The sequence below is a fragment of the Zosterops lateralis genome (assembly GCF_965231275.1).
Source record: "Zosterops lateralis genome assembly, chromosome: 4".
Lineage (NCBI taxonomy): Eukaryota > Metazoa > Chordata > Aves > Passeriformes > Zosteropidae > Zosterops > Zosterops lateralis.
In genome coordinates, this window is record NC_139765.1 from 5,943,145 (window position 1) to 5,965,677 (window position 22,533).

The following is a 22,533-nucleotide window of genomic DNA, read 5'->3' on the forward strand; positions in this document are numbered from 1 at the left end:
AAGGTGTAATTTCTAACACGTTCATAGTAGTAAATACTATTTGAGCATCTAGAGAATATCTTCTGAAGATTGTTCAACAGTTTTTTTGATTTATAATTCATGTAAGTGAAGATACATCTTAAAAATACTGGGTGAGATGGTAATGGCTTTTGAGACAATAACATTGTGTGGCTTTGTGTATTTGGTCTTTATAACTAGGGATTTGTAAATATTTAAGAATGAGTTGATTTCAAAGCTTTTCATTATAGACCATATCTTCATGTTGAAAATTTTTAAAGTTCAGAGGCTTAAGCTTCAAATAGCTTATTCCTGAATCCACATAGAGACATATCTTTCAGTGCAACTGAGAGGATGGGAAGAAGTGTGGAAAATGATCTGTCTGAATACTTCTGTTGTGAGTTGCTATTTTTCTTCATGCTGTTAGTAATTTATTGTTGGCTCTTTTAAGATCTGGTATGTATGGGGTTATTCTAGACAGAAGAGAAACTTACATTAAAGAAAAAAGTTGCTAAATTTTGTGTTTGCTTCTAGAATATGTTGAGTACAAGAGGCTGATATCCTCTAAATACATTATAGGTACAAATGTACCAGCTCCCCCAGGCCCTGTCTGTTTGTCCTCTAACATTTTGGGGTTGTGCTAAATGCTGCCATTGGTGGGAGTGCTTTGTAAGTACAAGTAGTCAGTGCCCCAAGGAGCCTTAACCTAAATACACAAAGCAGAAGAACAGCAGCTAAAGACTATTGATAAAGTGCCTTTTTCCAGCTGTGCACGTAGAAAAGGTTACCACGTCTGTCTGCTTGACCCAGTCTCTCTGCCTGTAGCTGCTGCCCTAATCCTGCTGCTTAGGGTAGTTTGTATGACTGTTCATACTTCACTTGAGGCCAAGTCGGGGAATAAACTCACAACTCGCAAGAAAAGCCTATTTTCTTTGTGTTTGGTTTGAAGCAGACCAGATATCCATCATACTGTTTGCTCCATAGACTCTAGGTGGTTGTTTGCTCCATGCCAGACTTTAAATTACCTGCCTTCTTAAAATCTTAGAAGTAAAAGACATTGTAGACTGTCTTTTCCTTTTTTCTGTGTTCTGCCCAACTGGCTGTTACCCTTGTTGTCCAAAAGAAGTGGATTCAGTCACAGTAAAATTGGAATTGGAGAACATTAGCATGGATCTGCTGAAAGTAGTGGAGCTCTCTCTCTCACATGAGGATAACACAGAGTGCATTTCTGTGGCAGGTAACACCAAAGCCTTGCAGGTACTGAGATTCTTTCTTGTCTTCCCAGCCACTGTCTTTTCAAACTCACTCTTTTAATGGCTTTGAGGATCCCACAGTGAGCCGGAGCTGGGAACCAGAAATGCCTGAAGATTGTTTGTCTGTGGTTTGGTGCTGCATTTGTTTATTCTGCTTGGTTGTACAGTCGGTTTGTGAGTGATGTAGCTCTTTGAGTCAGCTGGCTGGATTACCATGTGAGCTGGCAGGAGGGACTCAGGTGCTCACTGGTAGCCCTGACTTCATTTGTTTTAAGCTGCCATGGAATGTACCCCCTCAAGCTTGTCTTCTGCAGAGGCAGCAAGGAGTATATTCATGACATGGATTTACCCACTGGAAACCAAGGCTGGAGCCATTGATTCAGGTTATTAAGCTGATTGCTTTTTGTTTGCCACTGTGCATTCAAGTTGGCTTGGCTTCCCAGGGCTCCATTGGAAACTCTTGTCTGCCACCTGACAAGTTTAGAGCTTGGGTTCTGTCAGGATGCTTTTGCTATAAAACAGGGCCAGGACATAGATATGTGTATTTTCATATATACACCCACACACAAACCATGTACATGAGCATGTACATGTGTATATATACCCATATGCTCTCTGCAGGGCAGCTTATATCTTATAAAGCTTTCAGTCAATGTGACTTTCTTTTTGGTTTTTTGATGGCTTATGTGATAAGAAAAGCAATTAATTAGCTAGCAGAACAAAATAGCCTTGCAGATGATAAGACTTCTTAGGCTCTTTCTAGGGATAATGAATTGAGAAAATCTGGATACATAGTCTTCATGTATTAGCTAGTTTTAATGGTCATAGCTATCTGAAGTGGACAGGTGAGTTTTGGACATTTGGTAGGTTACCTATCTGATCAGAAATCACAAGGATATTCATTACTTGGTATTTCAAAGGAAAGTGAAATAAAAACCTCTTCCTACTGGAAACTTGAAAGCATTTATTTTATATCATACTTATTTGGTAAAATGAAAAATCTCTTTTCTGCTTTGAGAACAGATAGCTAGTAATGTCTATTCATTTTTTACCCTGTGTTGTTTTTTTTTTTTCTTCTTCTCAAATTAACTTAAATGGTGCCAGTGTTCAGAGTTGTCATTTTTCTCACTTGTTAATAGCTTGTGTCATCTCTGCCTGTTGCTCTGGGGGAAGTGTTGATTAAAACTACAACTCCATTTAGCATTCCCATTCCTTTTCAAGTGTTGGTGTCTGATTTCTTTTTAATCCTAATGCTGCATTTTTATATAGTTCCAATCTCAATCATTTAGGGGTTTTGAGTGTTGCTTACATTTACTCTAAGTAATGACATGGTAATACCAGGACTGTGCTCTTGGAATCCTGCCTGGAGTAAAAGGGTTCTGCAGGTTCAGCTGGAGCTCTGCAGAGCTCCTGGTGCTGTATGGCCCTGCTAGAATGGGATGGCATCCACACTGGAAGAGATGGTATTGCAGAAGATCTTGTCTTGTGCAGATGGGGATCCAGAACATCCTACTGGTGAACCTGCCATCCCTACAGCACACTGGGACTAGTCGTGTTACTGGTGACATTTTGTCAGCTGAAGGCTTTTGTCATTCAGGAAAGAGATTATTTTTTCCCCCTGCCAGAATATGAAGACTGCATTTTGCTGACTTGTGCCAAATTTGCATGTGGGTTTGTGCAAACTGAAGTAGCCCGTCTGTCATGTCAGCACAGCTCTGCCCTTCAGCCAGGTGCAAATCTAAAGTGCTTAATTCCCAATGGTTTCATCTAATGTTGTTACTATCAACAGACACATCAATTTGGGGTTTTTTTCCTGTCTGCTGCTCCTCTGAGGGATTTTCCCCATCTCCTCAGGTAGGGAATGGATGCATATGGTTGTAAATATTACATTTATCTTAAAATTTAGATTTTTAAAAAACTTTTTGCTATAGACTTCGAAGTGGACTTTCTAGAAAGTCTGTGTAAAGTCCCTTCAAGCAATGGAGTTGAGCAAATTTAACGGTGGGTTTGGGTCAGGGAGAGAAGGGTGGTTCTGTGTCCTCCCTTGTTTCTTGCCATATTGTCCTTTATGCCTGTCACAAGGTCTGCTGGAGGCTCTGTGTGGCTACTTCTAACTAACTTGCTCTGGTACTGAAATTCAGCAATCTTTCTGTCTGTCTTTGTCTTCTTTTCTGTCATGTATGGCACTTTCTACAAACACTTCGTACTTGTGCTGGAATAGCTTGTTTAGTGACCACTACATATTTCTGTTTTCTGCTCAACCCTTAATCCCCTTAATAAATGTTGAAAACATGGTGGCTTACTCTTAGTTAATAAATTTGTTTTTCCTTCTTCTTCTGCTGTATCAGTCCTGACTTAATCCATCTTGAACTTACCTTTTGCCAGCACCCTGTATAGGACAGGCCCTTGCAAAGAAACCTATTTTTGCTTTCTCAGTTATTATTATCCAGTTACTAATATCAAATTTAATTGCACCCTTCAATTTTTGTGCATCAGCTCTTAGGATTTTTCTTATATCTGATACTTTTTGTTCGAAAGTTTTGTTTTTTCTTTCTTTTTTTCCTTTTTTTCTGTCTGCTGTCACTTATACTGCTTTCTGTTTCTTTACCAAGGCTTTGATTCACATTTTTCTGGGATATGCTCATTTGGCCTGTGTAACCCCATGAAAATGTTACCATTTCAACATAATGACTCTTTTCTTTCATGGCTTCCTGTTCCCTTTCCTTGTGAAGTGGTATGTATACCTTCCACAACTTCCAGACTCAGCTGGGAGCTAAACACGCAGCTTTTCATTTCCTCTCCCTTCTTGAATTGAGGATCTTTTGGAGCAACCAGCGGTGCCTTAACCACCATTTCTGAAGCCCAGCAGCATGGCAGGGATTTTGGTGGGAGCTCTTCCAGGAGTGTGGTGAACTGGTTGTGTTACTGTCATTCAGCAGTGACCTTCCTTTCCAACATATTGTAAGATCCTTCTAGTGAGGAGCAGGGGAAAAGCTTATTTTCCTATTGCCAGGTAAAGAACAAACACGGAACAAAAAATGTCCCTTGGCATGACCTGCAGTGGTTCAATGGCTAAATTGAAATGTAGATTATCCATCAAATTAAATTCCTCTTGTGCTTGGCCTGGTATTCTCCTTACTTCCTTCTCTAAACAGAATTGGCTGGACTCTTCCCCCTTTTCCACAGTAACTGTGTGATTCCTTGTTTAGTTTGTGGGACTTGCAAGAGCTCTGATGTTTTTCTGAATTAAAGATTCCAGATTCGTAGTGATTTCTTCCTCCTTCCTGTTGTTCCTCGCCTTCTCCCCTGACGGACTCTCTTGGGAGTTGGTTTGTTCTTATTTTCCCCTAGGAGAAGAGTTTTCCTTGTCAGTCCTCATGGCAACTTATGGTTCCTTGTGTACAGAGAGCTTCAGTTGGCTTCAGTGCCATTTTCCCAATGGAAGTAAGGAAGGCTGGCCTGCATAGAGTGCACTCTCTGCTTCTGTGTCAGCTGTGCTCATTTCATTTGGGGAGCACAATTCCCTGAATTCCTTCTGGGGAGGTTTCCATTTTGAGATACACTCTGTCTGGAATGACACGGCATCTTCTGCAGCCACAAAATTGTTATGAAACACTGAACGCAGAGACCTTGCTATCAAAATACTTGTTTCTTCATCTTGTTTTGATCACTGTTGTGAAATGGAATGATTAAGAAGTTTTACTCTGAAAGCAGAGAAAAGATATTGGAGTTTGCATCTTTTTTCTGCGAAATAGCGCTGTCTTGAGACCAAATTATTCAAAAACAAGTTGTAATGAAAATATCCTAAAATCCTCAGCTTTAGCTTGGTTGTATCAAATACTTGGTAGAACTCCAAAGTGGTAAATATCTTGGTTAATTTCTTTGTGGAGTACTAATCTTGTTTGCTTTGGCATGTAAAACCAAAGACACAGCTTATTTTTACTTAGTGTACACTTTTTTTATAGTATCCATTCCATGCAGTATTAAAGAGATTTATTACAGAACCCGGGAGGCCAGTCACAGACCATGGACTGCTGCTTTTGGTGGTCCCAGAAGCAAAGTGTTCACCTAGGCAGTTCTGGTCAGCACAAACAGTCTTAGTACTGACACCAAAGACCTTGTAGAGTTCAGCAAATAATGATTTGGAGGGAATGTGACACAGGTGACAGTCTCATGCTGCCTTATATGCCGTAAGAAGAAAATAAAGGTGCAGCTGGTCAAAGAACAGGTCTGGAAAATTACATTTGCTGCATTGTGTAGATGTGAGCAGCATAATTAAGGTGAAAAGAAACCCTACTGTGCTACTAGAGAAGAGATCATGGGCCTAGGTGAGCATTTCTCATCCTTTTGTGTGCTTTGAAGTGTCTTAGGATGAAGTAAAAAAATGGGAAGAAATCTTAATTTGAATGTAGAAGTGTGGGGAGAAATCCATCACATAAGATGGTGTAAGAGAAGAAAACTGAAAAGGGGGAGCCTGTTGGCTGTAGCAGATAGTTGAATTCCTTCAGGAGGGTACTGGAAATTTTTTAGACATGCACTGACTTGATTTGAAGGTGAAACCATTACCTAGTGCTGCATTTTTCTAGACTGGTCGCCAGTTAATCGTGTTTTCTTTCTGTCACTGCTTTTATTGCAACGTGTGGTGGTTAAAATCCAGGGGGAGGTGTAATGACATCTTAAGTCACCTGTCTTCAGTTGCTTCTGGTAAAAGCAAGAATTTATTTTTGTTGGTGATGCCAACAGCTGACGTGCACAAGATGGCATTTTCAAAGTAAGTCTTTAACAAATAAACCCATGGTTTTTTTTCTCTAACTTCTGGTGTAAATACCTGTCTTTTTGCTTTTTCTCTTGAGACTGTATTACAAACAGCAGTAGTCTTTTTAATGTGTGATTAGGTTTGCTGTAGAGGTTTTAAGAGCTAAATTTTGAGATGCCAGTCTAAGATGAGATGAGCTGTTAGGGTGATTGGTTTACACCTGATGGTTCCTGACAATCCCTGAAACATTTAAGGTAAATTTGTTTCTTCTCTATCAGAAATTCCTTGACCACTGTTGTTGCTGTGTTGTCTTGAGAACTTAGTGCACATGGCATGTGTTGAATGGAGATTTATTTTCAGGGTGTTGGTTTTCTTAGAAAACTCAAAGCTACAACAAATGGGCAAGTCTTCTGATTGAACTTTCAGATCTGACTGTCTTTCCAGGTGCTAATATGTAAATGGTGGGTGTTCACTGAACTGTTTGTATATGATGCCACAGATTTATTTATCTCGTAGTGAGGATGTCAACCTCAAACAATTTAGCTATATTTATAGTTTTATAATAGATTAAATAACTTCTCTGGATTCAAAAATTAAAATCAAATCACAGTTGATCATGATGACAATATAAATAGGGTAACAAAATTACCAGACCTTCCAGGAGGCTTAATCTCTTGTTCTTTATGGTTTAGTGGAACCTGTGAATCATAAAAGGTGGCCCAGCATTGCTCTTCATAATTATTTAACTTTAAGGTTTTCTTAATTGTTGTGAGACAATCAGAAGATGCCTATCTCAGCAAACCTGATGGCACTGTTACCTCCAGGCTGCTCTCCCTGTGAAGTTCCAAATGCTTCTGCCATGGTGGATGCATCACCATTCCTGCTTGGGGCATCAGTAGTCTAGAGGTGGATTTTGCAATTTTGTCTGTGTCTGAAACTGCTGGTGATCTAATTGCTGGGTTCAGACAGGGAACTTGCTCCTTAGAAAAGCTTTCTTGGGGATAGACCTGAATTCATTTGAATGTCTGAAAGACGCAGGGGTTGGGTGGAGTACCATGGGAAGTTGTCTTTAGCCTTACAGTCTGTAAAAGGCCTCAGGAGGATTTGACCGTGCTTTAAAAGTACAAAAATAAGGCACTCATATTTAAATACTTAGTCTGGTCCTCTGTGATCCTTTATCCCTTAAAAGAAACGTGAGTTCTAAGTCAGTAAATCTTTCACTTGATGTCAGTTGTTCACCAGAAGAATTTTGGATGTGACTATGATTTTTTCAAGCTAGACATCTTAAAAGGTACTTACCTAGACTATTCATTGCCCTGTCTGGAGCCTATGCTTTAAATCATAGGTGTTACATGCATTAGCAGGTGCCAAGTGTAGTGGAGCAGGCCATTTTACTGCACATCTCTATCTTTGTTGGGTTGGGACAGGGTGAGTGTTTTTTCAGATGTTCTTCTTGGAGCTGATGAACTTTGTCTGTTTATTCTTTTTGGGAGAAAGACCTCAAATGCTTTTAAGTAGCTCGTGCAGAGAGGGATCATGCTTTTTCTGTGGTTACAAGCTCAGGTGCTGGTAGCAAAGGTTTTTTCATTGGGCAGGCAGAGAGAGAAGCTTATGTTCCTGGGTAGATTTTAGTACTACTTAAAATGCTATCTGAAGTAAGGCAGTTTCCCTAGGGAGTCCTTTGCATGTTTGTGAGGGGCTAAAGGTACAGCAAGAGAGTTTCTTCCCTGCTGCCTTCTTCAGACCAGTCTACCTGAAGCAGAGCTGTGCTGGCTCTGAAGTTGTCATTAAGCTTCCTAAGAATAATTTTATTAACTGTAATTGTCTGTACAGTTTGACAAGATTAGCAAAGCATGGAGAGCACTTGCTACTGTTAGGTTTGGTTTTTTTAATGACAAAATTCTTTGGATTTGGCACAGTCTGTCTGCTGCAAACTTCTGAAGTACAGTGAGGGCTTGGCAGGCAATACAGCACTGGCAGGAGGATGTTTGGGCCAAGGACTCGTAGCCAAGCTCTTACCTTTTTGCATAAGGTTTTCTTTAATGGGAATGCAAAGGAGATGGGATTGAGGTTAAATAATTACTCTTTGATTGAGTGAACAGCCCCAAGGAAGGTGCTCATGTAATGAGCGTCCCTGTTGTGCTGTGTAAGGGCAAGGACGCTGTGCTGAGACTGTGAGCAATCATCACGCTGGGGCTGGCTCACTCCTGACTCTACAGACCTGTGCTGAAAGGCACTACTGACTTGTTACCTCAAACACACCAGAAATCCATGGCAGTCCAGCATATGGGACAATACTACACTTCACACTGTCCAGCAGGACTTTGGACCTTCGTGCCCAGGCACCATCCATTTGTGCCAGTGAAATGGGAATTCTCTGTGGCCAAGTTCCCTTTTCCACTCCAAGCAGTGCATACTTTGTTTAAAGCCAGTGGTGTATCACCTCCTAGGGAATACTGTATATTTTATAGATTAATATCTGCTGGCTGGGTTCATCTTCTTGGAGCACTAGGGTATTTTTCCTCTCCTTCAGTTATTCCAGCATACTTCTCACTTGATTCCATACACAGCCCTTGCTGTCTGCAGCAACCTATTTGTGCTGATGGCAAGTTTATTTTCCATTCCTTACACTCTTGCTGTATCTGAGCAGGGGTAATAACACAAGCTTAGACATCTCTGCTTTGTCCAGTGTTTGGTACTGTAATGGCAGCAATTGCTGCACAAATCATTCTGGATGTGGCTCTCTGGGACAGTGCAGCTGGAGATGCTCAGCCTAGTCTATCTGCCCTGCACTGTGGATTGCCATGGGGAAAAGTTTAGCTTGGGTATGGAAAGTGCTGTAGCTGTGCCATGAGGTGAGCTTGCAGAAATAAACCCTCCTTTTTATCAAGGCTGGCTTGAGCACCACACTGGTGGTTTGGCTCAGAGGAAGCTCAGGAGTCTTAGATTTAAGCCTCTCCCCTCCATGGTTCCCTGCACCAAAGCATGCATGGTGGAATATCAGAATAATTTAGTTGCCAAAACCATTTTAAAAAAACCCTAAAACCTGCAGCCTCTTGCTTTTTCACTAAAATTCATGGATATGGCCTTAAGCATACCTTTGATGCCAGGTGGTCTCCTTGCCAAACCTAAACTGGTTCTCAGTAAGGTCTTATGTTGTTATGCTTTCAATAGAGTGCCAGAAAGCTAAACCTTGGCAAGACTGTGCTTTAAGGTGATGATGAGAACAAGTTTAGGAAGAATGTTTTAGTCCTGGATACGCATTGTAGCCACAGGTAGCCTAGATACGTTTTCTTCTAGACCTAAGTCACAAGTTTGATTTATTTTGCCTCTTCCAAGGTAGTCTAATCTACATTAAAACATAGATGCTCTAAAGAATTATTTGGATTTGCGCTTGATTTTTCCCATCTCCCAGGTTGTGGATTACTTTCTTTTGGAAGCACATGCCCCAGGCATTCCTGCTCTGTCTGACTTGAGCCCAGTGGTGTGGCTGCAGAGGAAGAAGCCTGAAGAGGGTGGGAGGAGCCCTTCTCCTTCCCCCCTTTCCTGGTGACCTCCGCTTGTGTGCGTGCGCTCAGCTCTCTTCCTGCACATTCTGACCCGTGCTAGGATCCTATCAGAGAGGGCACTTGCAGTCAGGGATGAAGTCTTTGCTGGAAAAGATTTCTCACCTTTTAGTCTGCTTTTGGTGTTTGTTGGTAGGAATTGGCTCCTTTTACTCTGCAGTTCAAAGCACCAGGGTTAATCTTTTCATGCCACTGGATGTTTCTGGGGAGAACCTAACTGCACATTCTGGGGGCAAACCAGTTCCAGCTAACATTTCTTTGGAAATTCAAGTAAAGTTTAAAAAGTGAGAAAAATGACCCCAGGTAACAAAAACATCAACTATATCTATCTCTGTCATGATTTTATAAAGGCAAATGTGCTTAATTTCACCTGCTGTCTTTGTCAAATATGGTTAATCTCACCTGCTGTCTTTGTCACTTCTACCTAAGTCAGCTTGGAACTCCAGGCAAAGAAAATTAGTTTTACTTTAAAAGACCGAAGTTACTGTCTCCTCGTTGCATTGCAGGATGAAACTTCTAATTCTAGAATTTTGATTCATGCACTACATTTTAAGTTGTGTCTGGAAATAGTCAAAGCTTTTCAGTAACTCGGAAAATACTTTAAAGGAAAGCAGTTTTCCTATGGTGTTTTTGTGGGAGCTTTTGTTTGTTTGGGTGGATTTTTGTTTGTTACATTTTTCAGAAAATACAAACTTTTTTCAAACAGGCTACAAGAAGGGTTTGTAAGGAGAAGAATTTTTTTCAGTTTCAAGTGACTTATTTGGAGAAGACAGACAAGATTTCAGACAAGGCAAACTTCACTTAAATCTTGAAAAAAAAATAACAGTGAATATAAAGCTAGGTCAAGTGTCAGTTAATGGCAATAAACAAATTTATAATCCAGGGAAATGCTTGTTTATGGGAAAAAAATCTACCAAAAATCTAGTAACTTCATGATGACTCCAGGACTTTCTTGTCTTGATATTAACTCCAAAAATTTGTGTGGAGGGAGTGTCCTTTCTTTGAGGCTATCTTTAAGTTTCTTTCTGTCTTTTATCACATATTTCCAGTGGTATGCCTTCAGCCAGACAGTTTCCATAAGGAATATAATTCACTGCATAATTTATTACATGCTTCGGGATGTGCTTTGGACTTCATTTCCTGTTTGGGAAGAGGGACAGGCTGGATGTGGAGATGTGTTGGAAGCCTTGGCTGTTGTTTCTGTGTCATGGTTTGGTTCTGTTTCACGTCAGTGTATGTGAGGAAGGGCTTGTGCTTTCTGGAGTTCGTGCCCTCCCTCTTCTTATCACTTCATATTAACCTCTTTCCTAAAAGAGATCACCTCTCCCTGCAAGACTTGCCTTTCCTGTATCCTTGGGCACTTGCAGATGCAGCAGGAACAGCGGGGATCTGTTGGATGTGCAGTTCTTGTGGACCACATCTGTTTGTTTCCTTTCATAAAGTACCTGGGACTGACTGTGGTGCTGGAAATGACTGTGGGATGATGTGCCTTTTCCTGAGACAGTGTGGGATGCTTTTCTAAGCACATTAAGGGTGCATGCAATAGCATTGTTCCATGAATATATAATACAAGTTTGAACATACTGACATGATATTTCAAAATCCACAAAAACCCCCAAATAAAAATGTCTGAGTAAGTTGTGAAACACAACGTCATGAATGAGAGAGGGGGAGAGCCTGGGCTGGCATTACATCTCCCATAGTCCCAAGAGAAAGGCTTTATCAGCATAAAAATGACCACTCTTTTTCCTCTTTTCCTTCTTCTCCAGCTTAGTGTTTATAGGTAAAGTCTCTGTAGTGGGAAACATAGGCTGTGTGCATCTTCACTGCAGTCAATGTTCAGTATAGATATTTAGTGACACAAACTTGAGTCAAATGGTGAGAATTGGGATTGTTGAGAACAAACTCGTAGATGGCAATTTTTAAACAGTGACCTGGTTTGTGGTTTTTTATTACCTACTATTGTATTTCTAGGGGGCCTTCCTTTACTCTCACCTAGGAATTTTTTGTGCCCTCATCTTAAGAGGATATTTACACAAAAACCTGATTGTGCCTACTTGGGAGAATGTTCCCTGTCCAACCTGGCTTTGGACACTTCCAGGGATGGGGCAGCCACAGATTCTTTGGGCAACCTGTGCCAGGGCCTCATCACCCTTACAGGGAAGACTTTCTGTTTCTTCTTAATCTCTAATCTAAACCTATTCTCTTTAGGTTTGAAGCCATTCTCTCTCGTCTTATCACTACACAGCCTTGTAAAAAGCCTTTCCCTGACTTCCTTGTAGGCCCCCTTTAATTATTGAAATTATTGGGCTGAATGAGTTAAAAACACCTGATTCCCACACCTTTTAGCAAGTGATTCTCTTCTGGACGTTGTGAGGAAGGTGAGGCCTGAGTATGGACACACATTCTTAAACTTCGAGTAAAGTTAGAGAAAATTAAAAAAATAGAAGAGGAAGGAAAAAAAAAAAACCAAACTGTGCAGTATTTGACGGGAAGCCAGTGTAACTGCCTTGAAACTGGAGTGGCATGCCTGAGTCAGTGAGGTATGAGCTAAGAACCTGGCAGAAGCCTTTTGCACAAAGGAAGGTTGAGGGAGTCTCTCAGGAAGCCTGTGCGCTGCTAAATGTGGCATGTTTGAACATGAGACTGACATCATTGTGAGTTCATAGTAGTGAAAGAACAAAGTATCAGCCACAAATTAGACTGACCTAATTTTTAAGTCACTTATAAAAACTTAATAGCACAGTATCTTGCTTGTGCAAGCTGTTTATTTCTATCCCAACCTCTGACTACTTCATTTAAACTACAAGTTAACCCTCTTAACTGTTAAAGGAGTTGTTCAGGAAGGTGGGGGGAGATGTTTGAGGGGTGCTGCAGACTTCCTTCCTTGGCTCTTTTTCTACTCTGACCTCAGTTTTCACATAAAGGAAGTGATTAAGGACCACCCATCATATACCTTCATCCTACAGGATCAGTTTCTGGAGGTAAAAACCTCAGGACTGCTACCAAATCCCAACTGGTTCCTGTTGGCTGCTCACATGCAGACTGGAAGTCTGTCTGAAAATTGCCAGAACATGTGCCAATGGTATCAGCAGGAATTTATGTAGAATGAGTAAGTTATTAGAAAACTAATCAGTATTATTTATTGATGTATCCATGATTGTTGACAAGGAACTGATGCTTCTTCCATTGCTGAATGCTTAAGAAATACAAGAATCTTGCAGTTTGCAGATGATAAACTTCTTTCCAAGTGTTTTAGTTGGCTTGCATGCCCTGAAGTTGATCCATTCTGTTGATGTATTGCTTCAGTTATTGCAGAAACATATTAAGCTCTCCAGGCTTGGGATTACTTTGACAACAGTCAGTGCCTTTCCAGTTGATTTTTAAAGGACTATGGAAAACAGGACACCTCTATAGAAGAAATGTAATATCTTATTTATAGATTTGTTCAGAGCTGTGCATACGTATAAGCACACATCAAATGGGATAATACTGGTGTATTTTTAGAGAGTATGTTTTGTTTCTCTTTGATATACGAAATTCTGTTACAAACCAAGAAAGGTTCCTATAAAACGTTTCTTGTTGATCCTGGTCCTTGAGTAAGAAGCTGATCAGATAATAACAATGTAATTTACTCCCGTGGTTTGGTATTGTGCATTTTTTTCCCTTCAAAATTAAAAAAAAAAACTGATCCCTTTTGCTTCTTACTCACTACATAAAATGGTGGTTGCATTTTGTGAGTTATTCTTAAGGGGGATTGTTGTATTTTGTGGTTAGGTCACTTTTCATCCTCTACATCAAGCAGGAGCACCTGAAGGGAACCTACAAGAGATGTTACAAGGGCATGGAGTGATAGGACGAGGGGAAATGGCTTGAAGCTGACAGAGGGCAGGATGTGTTTAGGTATTAGGAAGAAATTCTTCCCTCTGAGGGTGGTGAGGCCTTGGCACAGGTTGCCCAGAGAAGCTGTGGCTGCCCCATCCCTGGAAGTGTCCCAGGCCAGGTTGGAGGGGCTTGGAGCAACCTGGGCTAGTTGAAGGTGTCCCTGCCCATGGCAGGAGTGCTGAAGTGAAATGGTACTTAAGGTCCCTTCCAATCTAAACCATTCTGTGACTCTCTGATTCTACTCCAGTGGTAATGTTTGTAGTGATGCAGGAGGTACAGCTGGGGAACAGAAGTCATCCTCTGCCCTCCTTCTCCTCTTGTACAGATGTATGCGGCTTCTCTTTTCAGCCGTGTGGTTACCATGTTAGAAATGTGGCTTTGGCACCGCTGCAGGTCTGGTATAACATGACTCAAATTCAAAGAAACATTTGGGATCCTTTGCACAGAGCACATGACTGGGATCATGGCTCAGTGAGGTACCATGACTCTTGCTTCTGTTCTCAACTGAGGCCCTGTTGGTACCATCTTGTCAATTAAATTTATATTTGAAAGCAATTTTAATAAGGGAGCCATCATAATTACCTTTGTGGCTACAAATTAAGTATGAAAACATGTTCTGTTCCCAGAGTGTGAGCTGTCAGTAGTCTTACACTATGGTGAGGGATTTGAGCCACAATGATCTGGATCTAGGGGTTTATTAATTTTTCTGTGCCTCATCTGCAAGTCAGCTGTCACTCCATATCATACCCTGAACCACTCACTGCTCTGAACAGCCCAGAATGGGAGGCCTCTTAGCAGGATTACTGCAACTGTTTAATTTCTGGGAATGTATAACAACTTGATTTATTTCTGCCTGTTAATTGTGTACAGCCATTGCTGTACAGCATATCCCTCAAAGCCTTTTCTACTCCCACTTCAAGATAGCTGGGCTGTACCATGCTTATGGACTTGCTGTTTTCCACTATCTATTCTGTTTCCTTGCCATATAAATGTCATTTAAGGAGAAATCAAATTAAATTTAACGGCTGTAATGAGTAGAGCTGAGCTTACATTTGTGTAATGTCAATGTTTTATTTGGCCCAACCTCCCTGCTGAAGATGCTTCTGCATGCTTTTATCACTATGTAGCATACACTGATGGCAATATTAATTTTGTTTAGAGCATTCAGAGGGGTTTTAAAATGAGTTTGACAACAGACTTAATTAACACTTTTATTAGGTATTTTTTTAAGCTTCCAGATATTTCCCTGTACAGCTGACAGGACATGCATGCAGCGCAGTGCAGCACTGTATTTTCAAACACAAGCAGGAAGAAACAAAGTATTAATGTTGACAGTTTAAAAAAAAAATAAAATTCCTTCCAAACTTTCTCATGCCCTGATGTGAAGGGGTTGAATGTGCATGTTGCCTTCCGGGAGAACTGGTGTCATTTCCTCAAATGGGTGAAAGACCAGAACATTTTAACTCACATTGTACCGTACCACTCAGGCAGTTTACAAGTCTCAGTTCCTAAAGGAGATTGACTCATTCTAGTCATTCAGTTTAATTTAAGAGAAGAGTCAATAAAAAGTCTGCTGCAAGAAATTAATCACTGCCTTGCCCAGAAGCTATTCTGATTAATTTCCCTAATATAATTACCATCATTATCCTCTGTCTTTAATCCATCCTAGTCCTGGTTTGATGGTTTCAGATCCACCTTCTGCTTTTATTATACTGTGACCATGAAGCAGATCAGAGTTGCCCTTTTTTTAAATCTAGTTTTTGGCTCCTTATTTGCCAGGCCGTATCATTTGGATGTCTCCCCCTCAAAGGCTTTCCATTAGGCAGAATGCCTTATGTTTAAAAGTTTACCACTCTCTGAAGACTCTGAGGTCCCATCTTACCCTGTTTCATGGTTAAAGAAGTAGCATGGACTATTACAACAGCTGTGCTTGATGTTTATTTAGCACTGCTCTTCAGAGCACTCTTCTTCTTAATCTGTTTCTCAGCAAAAAGATGACCACGTAAAATACAGAACTCACAGTTTGTGTTGGTCTTGCAGAGCTGCAGAACAGGAGATTCAGAACATGCAAGAGAATCTCGTGTAGGAGATGGAAAGCTTGGTGTCATGAAAGATGTTGCTCTAAAGCACCCATGTCATACAAATAGCCAAGATACACTGGAATTGCAACAGCTTGAGGATTTGTGAATTAGTTCAACACCTTAAGTTTTTCATTGTGTTACTTTGTTTTCTTTGTGCCTTTGAAAGCTACCATACAGTTGCTGGTAGAGTTGGTATGGATGGCTGGTCACAATTACATGATCAACCTTTGGCATTTGGTGTACAGGGCCAAAGTAGCACTTGTGATGTGTTTTGTGGGGATGGGCAACTGTCCTTCAGTTTCATTTGGTTTGTGAATTCATGTGTTACGTGCTGTGGCTTTGGATTGGATTTCTTCAGACTCGGATTACATAGATAAGGGAAAGAATTTTCTAATTTACTGTAAACTTTATAAGGTTTATACTGGATACTTCATACAAAATTCAATTTTTAGGAAAAAGAGGAAGGTGGTGAGGTCCTTAGAGGGATGCTGTCACATTTGACTATTCCATCTCTCCCTGGCTTCTCTCCTGCTCGATTCTCCTCACTCTCTGCCATGAGAGGAATGCTCTGCATGACCCCACTGGTTGGATTTGTTTAGCTGCAGTTTAGGGAAGGCCCTGAGCAAGAGAGGAGAAAAAAAGGCTTCAATTTTTAATTCTGGAAAATAGAAAAAGGTATTTAAATAAGGCCTGGAGGACTTCTTATTTGCCAGAAGTAAGTATAAAGACAAGTTTATATCCTTCTGTAACTCACCCTAATTGAAAGGATGTATATTTCTTTTTCTAAAGTCAGCAGAAAAATCCTGGCCTCAATGATGAAAGACTTTTTTAAAACTTTCTCCTAAGCACAAATAGCTGAAGTTTCCACTTGAAACTTGGGTGGCTCATTCATATTTCACTTAATGGTAATATGGTATCCTCTCTCTCTCTCTCTTTCTCTTCCCCTCCTTACCACCAAGACTAAAGAGGAAGGGGGGGATATAAAATGTTTCTGAAAATTACAGGAAATGTCTGTTCCTTAAACAGCTTTGCCAGGGAATTTCCAAATGTGCTTAATGCTTATGGCTGAAGTTGCAGCAGCTCAGTCTTCAATCATGAGTGGATCCTGTTCTTAAAATGTGACACCTCCTTCCAGTAAACTATGTTGAAATTAGGTATGTGCTTTGTGTCTCATCTGCTCTTCAGCAAAATTAATCATTCCCTGTGGTGAAATGAGGGCTCTTGGGGGCTGCTTTAAACACTTGGTTTACATGTATTTATTAAAGTGGGGAAAACAATATAGATTTCTGAGGTGAGAGCTGGTTTATTTGTAAGAACATCAGAGAGGTGTGGCTGGCAGAAGGAGTCATGGCATGGATGGCACAGAGGGGCAGGTACTGGTGAATGTGAAGACTACCTGACAGCTGTCAGAGGGACTTCAGGAGCTGCACATGAAGCACTAAGGAACAAAAGGAATGCTTTTGTTTCCTTGGGCTGTAATAAGGCGGTCTCTGACCATAGGGCCCTGTGTCCAGGCAGAGCCTAATCAGTGCTGAGCATTAGTTTAGTGGTAATTTCTGGGATGAGATTAGAAAAGGGGATAGCAGCAAGTATGATGAGTAGGATGAGTTTTCTCTTTTTCTCTATTGCCTTCTGCCAGACTTTTGCTACTGGATTATGGGAAGGAGCAAGGCAGCACTGCAGAGCTTCCTCTTGAGGCTCAGAAAGGAACGAGGATCTGGAGCAGGCAGAGGGGAGTGGGAAAAGGAACTCAGCCCAATCTTCTACAGATCTTCTCATCCAGCTCTTGGCCCTGCTGCTCTCATGTGCATATGCCCACATACTAATGATGGGGGGAGAGAGGATCTCCAGCCTGGGTCCTTCCAGGGGAAAACACAGGCTCCCAGTCAAGAGATGAGCCTAGTGAGCAAAACCTGTTCTGGATCATAACCTCAGTATTTGTCTGAAGGGTTCTCACCCCATGTTCTACTGCTGCCATTTGCCTAAAGACAGAGATGTGATTGATCTCTGTAGTTCTTTTCCTTGTGGGATGCTGTGGGATTTCAGGCTCCTCACCACAACATGCCCAGCCCTTTGCTGGAGTGGCTCTGCTCAGTTGTCATATCCTTTACTCCGTGCTTCAGAGCCACTCCTGGATTTCACAGCAAGGCACTGCCTGGCAATAATTTATTGTCATGGTTTATATCACAGTGATTAAGGGAAGCTGTCATCTCTTGGCAGCCATGATTTGAATCTTGGGTTTAGCTGCACAGGAAACAGGTTGGAACTGACGCTGATGTGTTTATTTTTGCTTCCTTGTGAAAAAAAGTTATAATTTAATTTGTTCCTGTTGGAACAGCAGGTGCTTTGGGTAGAAGTTGCATGGGTATTATGACTGTGTAATGATTGGTGACATTAGTGTTACCAGTTTCCATTGCTGGCTGTTTTAGAGTGTGGAGAGGTTGGCTTAATTACACAAAACTCCTGTTTCATTGGTCTATACCAAATACAGCTGTATTCACACTTCCTTGTGGCAATCTTTCACATTAATGGGTACCGATCAAGAGATTGTGATTTTTTTTTTATTATTCCGTGCAAATGCATCACCTGTTAATGCTGAGTTATACATTGGTTTTCTAGCAGTGAGATGTGTCAAAGAGTTTGGAAGGCTATCACTGATTGGTTTTCTGTTTGTTGGGGATTTTTAAAGCATTTCCAACTTTTTTAAAAAAATTCAATTTAAAAATAGATTTGCTGCGGGTTTTTTTTTTTTCTCTTTTCTTTTAGAAAATCAGTGTAGTGTAACTTTCTATTTTGGACTCCTTCCATGTAAATGAATGTCAGCATTCATAAATAACTTCTCACCTAGGTTTTCATGTGTTTGGGGGAGTTGTACAGCAAATGATTGCACTGAAAGTGTAAAATCCATTTCCTGGTTTGGGCTGGGTGGTGCTTGTCTGGGTTTGGGGGTTTTTTTTGTGTGTGTTTTTTTAATCTTGTAATGAGGATTTTATTACTATTATTATTAATATTATTATTTCCTTATGTTTAGGTAATTCCTTCTACTGGCCTTTTTATGTGGACCACCTTCTGTCCTGTTCAGCCCATATAAATTGCGACCTAAATGTAGGTGAGTAACAGCTTTTGACATCAAATAATAATAAATTCATTAAAAATTCATACTCCAGAATTTTCAGTTGCTTTGACTTGGAGGTCATAGAGGGAGAATCACCTTTTAAAAATCCATTGACACTTTTCCTGGTTGTCTAGTGTCCCAGGCAATAGGAACCTAAAAATGCAATGTATTATAGAATGTGTTTGAAGTGGATGAAGTAATCTTTCATTCTGGTTGCCACAGACCTGTGTGCTGTGAAACTGCAGTAAAAAAGTATTTTGAAATGGAAAGAGCTTCTCGCTCATATGGGTGGAGAGGGAGTCCCCAGATTAAGTCTGAGTCTCTTTTGAATAGAGTGATGTAACATATCAACAGCACGTTCCAATGCTTCCCATGAGGCCACGTTCTGCCAGTCACACTTATTAAATGTTTATTGTTTCACTGGGAATATCAAGAGCTTCTTGGTTAAAGCAAGTGATGATAAACTTGGCTTATTGCTTAGAGATGGTCATGGTGCGTGGATGATATTTGCAAGAACGTTGCAGATGTTTGAGAGTTATGCTGAGTAGGTCAGGAAAACATGGTGGTTTGGTGTGCTTTTTGGTTTTATTTTGAAATAATGGAGTATATTATTTCAAATATGACCATGTGTATGACAGGAAATACTTGTTATCTAAATGGAAGGCCCATTCCTCTTGCTTAGCCCAGCTGTCTCAGAGTGCCAGAGGTAAAAATGTTGTAGTTGTAGAAATAGAGTGAGCTTAAAGATCTTAACTGAGTGTCTTCTATGCAGTGTATTTGTGGGAGGTTGATTTCCTTTCTGACTCTCTCTGTCTGTTTTCAGATTGGTGAGCACAATGAAGCAGGGAGACTTTTTTTTAGAACTAGTAATCAAAGTTGAGTAATTAGTCAAGCAGGATGAAGGACAAGAGAGTACTGAACAGAAAATCCACCTTCATCTGTTTTTTTCCAATGCATTACACTTGCCTTTCTCATGGTTGTACAGTGTGCAATCTAAAATGCATCTGGCTGGTGTTTCTACAAGGAAGAGAAAATTAACACTATGCCTTTTGAGTGCATATATAGATCAAAGTACAGATGTGTTCAAAAGAGGGAGCACCTATAGATAAAGGAAAACAGGGTGAATTTTTTTAAACTGCTTCTTTTTTATGAACATAATACATGAGTGGCATTAAAAAAAAAGTTAAAACCTATGTGTTTCTATTTAAGTGATTTTCTGTGCTGCTGTCCAGTCTTGAACCAAAGTGGAGCGAGCTCAGAGGGTGGTGGAAAGTGTCTGTTCTTCAACCTCCCTGCCAGGAAGCATGAGGAAATGATGTGTTTATGAGATAGTGACACTTATTTGAATCATCCAAAAAGGCCAAGACACCCTCATTCCCTGAGCTGAGGGAATGACATGAGCCCTTGTTAACAGAGCTCTTTGAATTGACAAGCATTTGTTACCTCAGCCCTGTGTGTTCTGCACAATGGCAGGTAATGCATATACTTCTCTAACTTCAGCTAATGCTTTTTCCCCCAGACTTTGCACTGTATTACACAGTTATCTCTGGAATTTACTGCTTTGCTTGCTGAATTCAAAAGAACAGCTATTCTTCACTTTCAATTAAAAATTTAATTTCCCTTGTGCTCCATAGACACTCTGTGCTTCTGGCTACTTGTAGCCTCTTGAGCAAGGATTGGACTCTCTCAGCTGCCACTTAGTTTCTCATAGCACTGGGAAAAGGAACCATCCAGAACACAATTTATTTCCATCCTTTTGAGGCTGGTGAGGGAATGCTGTGCCTGTCCTAGGTGCTGGCAGAGGGGAAAAGGTCCTTGCAGGAGTAAGAATTCACTCTGTGGTCCCTGGATCCGGAGTTCCTCTCGTTTGTATCAGCCTGTCCAGTACCACATGTGGTAACAGGGACTGGTGCTGATGGTGATGGCACCAGCTATTGAACCACAACCAGTAACACAGAAGCCAAACACCCCTTTTGTAACAGCCAGCAGAAGCTTGTCTCCTGCAGTTTGGGATGTTCTATGTTTGTATTTTAATTCAGCTTTTCGATTTTACTTTTACAATGGTGCCCACCCTAAGAACCATGAAAAGGACTCTAGGGGATGATGATGTTTTTCTCATATGTACATGTGTTTGCTGTAAAAAGTAGAAAAATACATGGTTTAAAAATCTCAACTCCTTCAGTTGTCTCAGCTGAGTTCATAAAGGCTGCCCCATCAGGACCTTGTTCAGGGGTTGTAAAGTGATTTTGTTGGTGTTTTTCATGACGTGTGGGGGCGCATTGCTGCAGGCTCCTGACAAAGCAGGCATTAGTGACGTAGCCACACATTTATGACAGCAAGGTTCAACTTCAAGATTATCTTCTCCCATGAGGCAGAATTCTTCCAGAGAAGCAATGCTTCGAGAAGCTCTTTGCTAGTTCCTTAGCTTGGGTAGAATTAGAGACTCTTGTTCTGAGAGTTTTTAAAATAAATTCCTAACACATCTGCCTCTCAGCCCCAGAAGTATTTGAAAGAAGTGTAGATGTGGAGCTTAGGGACATGGCTTAGTGGTGGACTTGGCAATGTTACTTTTAACAGTTGGACTCAATGATCTTGGAGGTCTTTTCCAACCTAAATAATTCTGTGAGTCTAAACCGAAGCCAAAACCTGAGAACTCAAACAATCATCCTGTTGTGATGGAAAGGAATTGCTTGGAGTCAAAGTGATAGCAGTAGAAATTAGGAGTGCATACAAAATGTGAGTTATTGTGACTGAAAAACCAAACACAACTACATAACTGAAAATGTGGCACTTGCTGATTTCACTGCATCTGAGCCAGCTGGGGTGGGGACAGGAATCCCTGAGGCAAGAGGTCCTGTAGTTCTGTGGCAATATTAAACATACATGTAAACATTAGCAATCCACTGTTGTTTGTGTGCAAGCTAGTAGGATTGTTGGTTTGGTTCTTACAGTTCCAGAAACAGAGAGAATTAAAAGAAAAACCTGTACTTCACAAAAATGTTGTTTCTCCCCTGCACCATTGAGGTGTTCCTGTCAAAATCTGGAGGTGACATTACTATTGAGTTTATTGTTTTCAAGCCATGGGCAGAATCCTTTCAAGGTACTTGGTATGTTAAGGTAATAGGGATTTTTAAAGGGGTTCTTGACTGAAGCCCCCTTGCCATATGTTCTTTACATGCTCTTTACCCTGTCACCAGATATGACTGCTTTGAGTTCTTCACAAGTCTTCTGAAACAGACTTCTGTTGTATGAAAGAGAAGAAGCAAACAGTAAGCTTTTAGAAGATAAGAAGTATACCAAAACTGAAAGTTGCAAGTTAAAGATTAAGTATTTCTAACAGCATCCGTTTTTAGAGTTCCGAACCTTCTCAGCTGCTTTATTTTCCTGTTATTACTTGGACTTTAAGTCAGCAATTTATCCATCAAAACAAACTGTCTAGCCCACGAACAAACTGTCTAGCTTACAAAGGAGCTGGAGCCAATTCCCACTAGAGCCAGTGGAAAAGTTTTCATTGAGTTCAGTGGATTTGGTATCTGGCAACCTTTGATGTGAATAAAAGACAATCAAAATTTGTGACAGGACATGTTAAGAGAAATTTTAAAAATTGCAGAATACTATTTTCTGGAGGGGGAAAAATTGATATAAGTATCAAAATTCCTTCCCTCCTCCTTGCAAAATGTCATTTTGATATCTTCCTGATACTAGTGTATAATGACTGCTTTTTGAGGGGGGAGCACACCTGCCAACTGGGTTCTTTACAGCATTTAATGAAATTTTGGTATAGTATATTTTCCAATATTTTTTCTGTAGTTTAGAGCAATATGCATTTCAGTGCTGTGTGCTTCCATTTGTCTGGGCAAGCTTAACAGCACTGTCACAA

General features: G+C 40.6%; 1 protein-coding gene across 2 annotated transcripts in view; it reads left to right on the forward strand.

The window, feature by feature from the left end:
• DUSP16 (dual specificity phosphatase 16) overlaps nucleotides 1-22,533 on the forward strand; it is a 61,136-nt gene that overhangs the window by 9,821 nt on the left and 28,782 nt on the right. For both annotated transcript variants that reach the window (XM_083859597.1, XM_083859596.1), the window contains exon 2: nucleotides 18,570-18,647. The gene's annotated coding sequence lies outside the window, so the exon portion shown is untranslated. The remainder of the gene's footprint in view (nucleotides 1-18,569; nucleotides 18,648-22,533) is intronic.